We start from the raw sequence: 9,318 nt of genomic DNA, 5'->3' as shown, positions 1-9,318 counted from the left end.
GAGCTAGAAAACCAACTCCTTACCTTAAAGAAAGGAAGCATGTCTATTGATGAATACACCAACAACTTCACAGAGAAGATGGAGTTCGCCTTACGTCTTGTTCCGGATGAGCTGAAAAAAATCGACAAGTATGCAAAAGGACTCCCATGGGAGTACGCGGTGCCAGTGCGTCAGACACCTACTTTAGAGGCAACTATCTGGGCTGCCAAGTCGGTTGAGGAGATGATCAAGGGAAGAGCCGCTAACAAGATCGAGGTTGGCAAAAAGAGGAAGTTTGAGGGGTCTGCGAACCCCGATGAGAGAAGCAAGTCTAGTACAAGGAAGTTTAGAGGAGGAAGGAGTGAAGAAAGATGGTGCGAGAAGTGCAAAAAGAAACACTCTGGAAAATGCGGTGAGGAGGTGACTTGTTTCAAGTGTGGGAAGCATGGGCATTATACCAAACGAGTGTAAATTCAACAAAAGGGTGTGTTATGAATGTAATGAGGAAGGGAACTTCAAGCAATATTTCCCAAAGAGAGAAGGGGCAACAAAACCAAATGTGCCGCCAAAACCAAAGGCGAGAGCATTTCAAATGATCATTCACAAAGCAGATGACAATGCAAGGATTCAGGAGTGAAGGCTTGACATCCAAAGGTCGAGTTATGAAGTAGCCATAGAATCATATGATGTAGCCTATTAGAGGCATAGTCTAGGGTGAACTTGAACACCTGTGTAATAGTTTCAAGGAATAATAAACCTTCGTTTTGATATTTGATGTAATAAGCTGTTATGTGATTTTCTTGTATGGTGACTTGGAAAAAAAAACTGCGGGACAATACTTGGGACGAGTACGAGTAGGTGTGAAAGGTAGTAGATGCATATACTACCGGAAGCACAGGACTCACGCTTGGATAAGGGAAAGTCACAAGGTTACCAAGAAGCTAGTAAATGATTTCGTTTTATTCAAGCATGTCGTTACCATCGTTTCGGTAATGACTAAGAGGATGATTGTTATTCCGAACCTAGTGGTCATATCGAATTGAGTCCGACTACGATAAGTATGTTACGTGGTTCGGAGAACCAAGTTTGATGTAGCGTCCGAATTAAACCAAACAATTGAAATCAAAGCGATCAATAGAAGTATCGCGCTCGTTGTTAAAAGAAGTTGGTAGCTAGAAATGCTACATGTTAGAATGTGATTATATCACATTAGACCATGAAGGAAGGCATATTCCATTCCGGAATTTGACTTTAAGAGACCTGAGTCTAAGAGATAGACTTGAAGGAATATAGAAGTTATAATTCATACCTAGGATGAAGAGATGACGTATGGAGTCATTATACGAGGCCTGTTTCGTTGATGATTCCGGGACGTAATCATCCTAAGGGGGAGATAATTGTAACGCTCACAGATCCGGCTAGTCAATTTAGAGGCAATAGGGGTCGAAAACAACTTTTCGACAAAATATTATTTAGAATAAATAATCTTAAACAATTTGTAGAATATGTCACAAGGTTTCCGTACATATAAAGAACGCCGAAATCCGAGTTATAACGAAGAAGTTATAGCCCGTCGAAGTTTCGCGACGGAACCGACACGACACCGGGAAGTGTAAATAGTGAATTTACGATGGAGGAGTTTTTAGCCTTAGTGATCTAAACGAAAGTCGTAGAATATGTTAAACTGAGAAAATCCATAAAAAGAACGCCCAAATCTGACTTCGTATGAAGAAGTTATGATTTTTCTAACATTCGGCTTAGCAGTGCACAGCCCGAAACTCAAATTTTAGTTCGAGCGGTTTTTGGCTTACGCAAACTAAATGAGAGTTGAATATCTCATTAATAGGAACTCAACGGTAAAAAGATAGACGAAAATGGAGTCCGTATGAAGGAGTTACGAATTCTTCGCGGTCATTTAACAGTCTAAACGCCTCCTACTGTTAAATTTGAGATCGGTCGAGAATTAGCCGACGGAGTATAAATGAAAGTTGTAGATCTTGATTTTACCTACGCGTTGAAAAAAAGAACGTCGAAAACGGAGTTCGTATGCGGGAGTTATGTTTTTTCTAAGCTTGAAGGTTGATACGCGATATGGGGTGACGTGACATCACCAGAATTGGACACGTGACACCACCAGAAGGCCACCACATGCACCAACTCAGCGAGTCCATCAGATATTTTCACTATAAATAGAGGTGTTGGGTCTAGCCTCTTCTTCACACCTCCCAAACTCACTTTCTCTCTCTAGTTTCTCTCTCTAGCCTCCCCCCCCCTAAAGCCTAGGTAAACCCCCTAGCACCAGAAGGAAGCCCCGATGCTCCCGAAGTCCCGAGAAAAGAGCCTTTCAGCTCGGAAACGCTGCTCCAGCGAAGCCCGGTTTTCGAGAAAACTCGTTATAAGTGAGCTATGCCTACCCTATCTTTAGTATAGTTTATGTTTTAATGTAGTAACGTTATTAGGAACTTATAATGAGTATTTGGGCTATTATTATGAGTTACATTGAGTGTTATTTAACGCTTATATAATAATAATAATAGCTAGACTATTAATTTGTTGCGGTTATCGTTAGACTAAGCCCTAGTGGTATTGGTATTAGGTTTTATCGAAGGGAAATTGTTTTGAGAGTATCGAAGCGTTGTCCGAGTGCTGAGTCACCACCTTTTCAGGTGAGTGCATGGTCCCTTTCATCTTACACATAGATATGAAGTATTTTATTATAAATTACGTGATATGTGTGCATATTGTCTGAATACTTGCTGTCTATGTTGGTGAAAGATTTTTATACATGTTTTAAATGATGTACACTGTATAAAGTATTTTATATCTACAAAATATGTTGGGTAAAACATGGGTAGATGAATGATGAGGGATAAAAGCTGAAATAGAGGAACATTAGTAGCATGGACCTAGTGCCCTATAGGTATACATTGGCAGCAGTGAACCTACTACCCTATAGATGAGCACTGGCAGCTGCGCCACAACCCGTAGATGTTTTAGATCTACGGTAAATGTCCTAGCAGCTGCGCTCTAAGGACAATATCGGCACCTGCGCCTAATAGGGAGCCTTATGACCATGACAATAGCGTTTAAAGGTCAATACCGGCAGAAGCGCCTCATAGAAAATGTCCCAATTTTGGCAGTTGCGCCTAAGTGACAAGATTAGCAGCTACGCTTGACCAATGTGTCATTGGCAACAATGGACTTCATGTTGTTTCCTTAGGATGATCCTTAGGAATGAATGAATGCGAAATAGCTGATTCTTAGGGTAGATCCTTAAGAATAAAGAAGATAATGTGGATGGGTAATTGGGTTGATTGTTTGATTGTTTAAACATAATAATTATATTATTGTGGGTTAAAAACCCTATGTACTCACCAGGTTTCTCAACCTGACCCACTCAGTTTATTTATATCACAGGTGTTGATATGAAGTCACATTACACTGAGAGATTTAAAAGAGATGTAGATCACTAGAATAAATGAATGTAAGTTCTGTTTATGCTTATGTTTCTGTATTGACGATGACATCCCAAATGTTTTAAAAGTGAATAAAATATATTTCTTTAGAAATGCTTTGATAACGCGATTATCATGTTTTTCTGGGAACAAATTCCTCAACATTTGTATTAAAAGAGATACTCAGATTTTTATAAAGCATAAACAAAATCGGTCTTTTCTGGCCGTAAAAATGAGGATGTCACATTTGGTATCAGAGCATTAGTTTAAGCGAACTAGGAATATGGATTCATTTCTAGACTAAAACTTAGAATGCTAAGCGATGATTGTGAGGTGTGAGCATTAGATTATTTTAGGGATTGTGCCTAAAATGCTTTTATGTGCTAAATGCTTGTGCCTGATATGCTGTTATTTATTCGGATATATGGTCTGTTGCCGACTGGATCTGGAAACCTTATGTGTTTAGGATTCTAAACGTACGACTACGATATTAGAACTAGCATGTAAACGTTTCGGAGTGATAAGGATGATTTAAACGTCAATCCTAAATAAAGATCTAGATTCACCTTATTTGGTGTATAGATCAAGATGGGAAGGAACCGTAGCAGAAACGTGAATGCAAATGGGAACCGAAACCAACCCCCGGTGATTGAGCAAATACCGGTTGTGGTGGCCGCTGCGATGATCCAGGCGATGTTGGATCGTCAAATGGAGGAAACCAAACGTTTGCTCCAACAAAATCGAGAGGAAGCGACCATACAAATCGAATAGCCTGAGTTGAATGAAGGGAAAATTGAGGAGGGGAACAACAGTGGAACCGTTGGTTAAGTCAACCCACCAATAGTTCGATAAAACAACCAAGGTGACGGAGTCGAGAGGAATGGATGCAAGTACAATGATTTTCTGACTTGCAAGCCATCGAATTTCACTGGAAAGGAAGATCCGATTGGGGTCATGTATTGGATCTCCGAGATGAAGTTAGCTTTCATGACATGTGGTTGCAGAGGCAAACTATAAACCACATTTGTGGTACGCCAGTTCAGAGGAGGCGCGGTTCGTTGGTGGAACACTCTGGGGAAGACTCTAAGCCCTAATGAGCCCCTACAACTGACGTGGGCGGAGTTTTTGGTGCAGTTCAAATATAGGTACTGCTCAGCCCAAAATCTGCTCGAGCTAGCAAACCAATTCCTTACCTTGAAGAAAGGAAGCATGTCTATTGATGAATACACCAACAACTTCATAGAGAAGATGGAGTTCGCCTTACGTCTTGTTCTGGATGAGCTGAAAAAAATCGACAAGTATGCAAAAGGACTCCCATGGGAGTACGCGGTGCCAGTGCGTCAGGCACCTACTTTAGAGGCAACTATCTGGGCTGCCAAGTCGGTTGAGGAGATGATCAAGGGAAGAGCTGCCAACAAGACCGAGGTCGGCGAAAAGAGGAAGTTTGAGGGGTCTGCGAAGCCCTATGAGAGAAGCATGTTCAGTACAAGGAAGTTTAGAGGAGGAGGGAGTGAAGAAAGATGGTGCGAGAAGTGAAAAAAGAAACACTCTGGAAAATGCGGTGAGGAGGTGACTTGTTTCAAGTGTGGGAAGCATGGGCATTATGCCAACGAGTGTAAATTCAACAAAAGGGTGTGTTACGAATGTAATGAAGAAGGGTACTTCAAGCAAGATTGCCCAAAGAGAGAAGGGGCAACAAAACCAAATGTGCCGCCAAAGCCAAAGGCGAGAGCATTTCAAGTGATCATTCACGAAGCAGATGACAATGCAAGGATTCAGGAGTGAAGGCTTGACATCCAAAGGTCGAGTTATGAAGTAGCCATAGAATCATATGATGTAGCCTATTAGAGGTACAGTCTAGGGTGAACTTGAACACCTGTGTAATAGTTTCAAGGAATAATAAACCTTCGTTTTGATATTTAATGTAATAAGCTGTTATGTGATTTTCTTGTATGGTGACTTGGAAAAAAAACTGCGGGACAATACTTGGGACGAGTACGAGTAGGTGTGAAAGGTAGTAGATGCATATACTACCAAAAGCACAAGACTCACGCTTGGATCAGGGAAAGTCACAAGGTTACCAAGAAGCTAGTAAATGATTTCGTTTTATTCAAGCATGTCGTTACCATCGTTTCGGTAATGACTAAGAGGATGATTGTTATTCCGAACCTAGTGGTCATATTGAATTGAGTCCGACTACGATAAGTATGTTACGTGGTTCGGAGAACCAAGTTTGATGTAGCGTCCGGCTTAAACCAAACAATTGAAATCAAATCAATCAATAGAAGTATCGCGCTCATTGTTAAATAATCTTAACCATTTTGTAGAATACGTCACAAGGTTTACGTACATATAAAGAACGCCGAAATCCGAGTTATAACGAAGAAGTTATAGCCCGTCGAAGTTTCGCGACGGAACCGACACGGCACCGGGAAGCGTAAATAGTGAATTTACGATGGAGGACTTTTTAGCCTTAGTGATCTAAACAAAAGTCGTAGAATATGTTAAACCAAGAAAATCCATAAAAAGAACGCCCAAATCTGACTTCGTATGAAGAAGTCATGATTTTTCTAAGATTCGGCTTAGCAGTGCACAACCCGAAACTCGAATTTTAGTTCGAGCGGTTTTTGGCTTATGCGAACTAAATGAGAGTTGAATATCTCATTAATAGGAACTCAACGGTTTTTGGCTTACTCGAATTTTAGTTCGAGCGGTTTTTAGCAGATCACATAACATAACATCATCCTAACCAGGATACCGACATTAACCAGGTCTCTAACATATACCATCCTAACTACCAGGATGCAAACATAGCAAAACAATAACATAACAACGATACCCGGATCACAATCCGATAAAGGGTCGGCCTTGGTGCCGTAGACCCTGTCGATATAGTGAGGATAACTCACCTCGCAACTGCCGACTGAAAAGATAAGACCGAGCTGCTCCGACCACTGACACGATCTCTACCACTAGCCAACACCAACACTGAACTCAAAACAAATGCCAACAATTACCAAAATACCCCGGGAAGTCAACTGGTCAACCCTTGGTCCAAGTCAAAGTCAAAGTCAACCTCCTGACTGACTCTACTCGCCGAGTCAACCCGATGACTCGTCGAGTCCCCATGCTCAGAACTTCTCCAATTCGCGACTCTACTCGCCGAGTCACCCCGAGACTCGCCGAGTCCCACAACTCTGAGTCCCCTCGCACTCAACTCACAGAGTCCTCCCTTGACTCACCGATTCACGGCTCAACCAGAAGAAGGTTAGGACCTCACGACCAGACTCGCCGAGTCCAAGAACAGACTCGCCGAGTCCAAGGCTATCTTCAACCAACTCGCCGAGTTATTCTTCCAACTCGTCGAGTTCCTGCCCACCTTCATGCAACTCGCCGAGTACACCCTTGTGACTCGCCGAGTACCCCCATATCTTAATCCATACAGAAGCTTTCCAGGCCATGCAGATGATCTAAACCATAGATCTACCCTTCTACAACCCATCCATCACGTAAAGTGGCAAACTTTACGTGAATCCAAGGAGATCTAAGCATATAACACTCTAGGATTAGGGTTTGGGACAAGATGGCTTCACCAATCACTCAAGAACAGGGACTTTAATGCACTCTAGACCTTCTCCATTCCAGATCTGAGGTAGCAACCTCAGATCTAACCTCCAAACTCAAAAATATCACAAGCTATTCTTTCCAAATACTCCAAAATGATGAATCTAGATGAATAACAACCCAAGCAACGAAATAATACCTCAAAAGGAAGCTCCAACAGAAGAGAAATCCGAATCCTTGCAAAGCCCCTTGCTCCAAGCCCCTTAACTCTCCAAGATCTCTTCCAAAATCTCTTCTCCAAGGTTCAAATGCTCTCAAATCACTTCACAAACGCGCATAGGGTTTTCTGGACTTCAAGAGAGGGTAAAGAGGCTGGGGAGAGGGTATAATGTCCTTTATATAGGGCTCATCCTCCGAAATTAGGGTTTTCTCCACCTAGCACCAACTCGCCGAGTCCAGCCCCCGACTCGCCGAGTTGGACACTTAACACGCGACCAGAATCGCGACCCTACTCGCCGAGTCCACCCATGGATTCGCCGAGTTGCTCTTTCACATTTACACTTTGAACCCTGAACTTGCACTCCTGAACTCGGGATGTTACAAAATTATAAGTTGAATATAAAATATTTGTTATTAGTAAAAAAAGTACCAATTCATTCAAATTCATATGTTAAGAAAATTTAAAATTTTCCAATTTATTTGATTTTTTACTAAACACAATTGTTTTTATCACGAATTTACATTTCAACCCCTCTAAATACTTTGAAATTCAATTCGTGAACCAAACACGTTCTTACTTTCTTGCTATTGGACTTCACTTCCAGTAGTCGATTTCAGAACTCCTTTCTTCATTCCACAGCGTCAGACTCACAAGGGTATGTGTCTTTCTTTTAGTACTTTTTACACCCTAAATCCTAATCTGATAATGATAATTATGATTTCAATTTTCACCTTCCCATCGACGCTGATTCACGATTTCAATTTTCATCCACGCCTCCATCACTGTCAGTGGACTACTATTGCAGCGACGATGGCTGTTTATGTGAATTGCAGCCTGATTTTGAATCTGAAACTCATATTTTGAAACTGAAGTACAACTCTTATATGTTAATTGCTAAAACTCAGATTTTGGTTAAATTATGCCAGAAGTTCACAATTATAGATGTTGGTCTTCCTAGTAACAATAACCTAACTACATTTGAAGGGGCTAGATAGTTAACCATCAACTAATAAATTTCCAATAGTTCCACATGTTGTTTTGAATTTGATTTGCCTACATACATGTTTTAGTTACATAAAAAGGGTCAGGGAAGGGATGATGAATTTTGCAACCTCATTGTGTAGGAGATTAATTGTTAGCAACTTGGTTACTAGAATCCCTGTTTACACCTCTGCAAGTGGTATAACTCTTACATAAAATCCTTTCTATTTTGCATTTATCTTGTGGTAACATAACATTTATTTGAAACTGAATCGTGCATAGATGTATCTGGAGATAGATTAAGCATGAAATTCAGACGCTAGGCCACCAAAGAAACAACATGCTCCACAAAAAATGGACGCGACTCAAAACCCAAGATGCTTGGTGTCAAGAAGTTCGATGGTGAGGTTAGTATCTAAATTTGTATTGTATTAAATTTTATTTCTTTTTTCTATTTTGTTAATATTTGGGAAATTTATACAGAGTGTGATACCTGGGAATATCATTGTAAGACAAAGAGGCACTCGATTCCACCCAGGTGATTATGTTGGAATGGGAAAAGATCATACGCTTTATGCTTTGAAAGAAGGGTGTGTCAAATTTGAACGTCATACGCTGAGTGGACGTAAGTGGGTGAATGTTGAACCCAAAGAACGCCATGTACTACACCCACTTTACTTGAAAGCTGCACCAAAACCAGATTCAAATACCACATCTTACGTCTCTCTTGAAATCATGTTAAGTTAGTTTTTCCTTTGTTTTTGGAATTTTTGTTGAATAATTTATTATGAAGTTGTCAATTACTTGCAACTTGGCAAGTGTATTGGAATTGAAGACTACATGATATCTTGGAAAATACACCATAAAATGTAATGCTAAGCTAAATTTGTTTATCAAAGAAAAATCAAGAGTAATTTTATTTTAGTTTTTAATTTTATTAATTACAAATAAATATGAACCATAAATAAGCTTTGTGCAAAAACTTTAATATAGTGGAGATAAATTTATTGATGTGTTGAGTTGCAATAATGTGACATGAAAAAATTTGGTGAAAAATTTGTGATTACTTTATTAGAATTAATAGAATGTTAACACGATATTAAATAAACTAGTTTATAA

At 40.2% G+C, this 9,318-nt stretch overlaps 1 pseudogene; it reads left to right on the top strand.

Annotated features, from left to right (window-relative positions):
* Positions 1 to 8,316: 8,316 nt before the first annotated feature.
* Positions 8,317 to 8,946, top strand: LOC145055885 (uncharacterized; annotated as a pseudogene).
* Positions 8,947 to 9,318: the final 372 nt, after the last annotated feature.

Source organism: Lactuca serriola, chromosome 1 (assembly GCF_051521515.1).
Source record: "Lactuca serriola cultivar US96UC23 chromosome 1, Lser_US96UC23_V15, whole genome shotgun sequence".
In the NCBI taxonomy this organism is placed as follows: Eukaryota; Viridiplantae; Streptophyta; class Magnoliopsida; order Asterales; family Asteraceae; genus Lactuca; species Lactuca serriola.
Note: the sequence above shows the minus strand (reverse complement) of the source record. Positions and strands in the feature narration are given on the sequence as shown.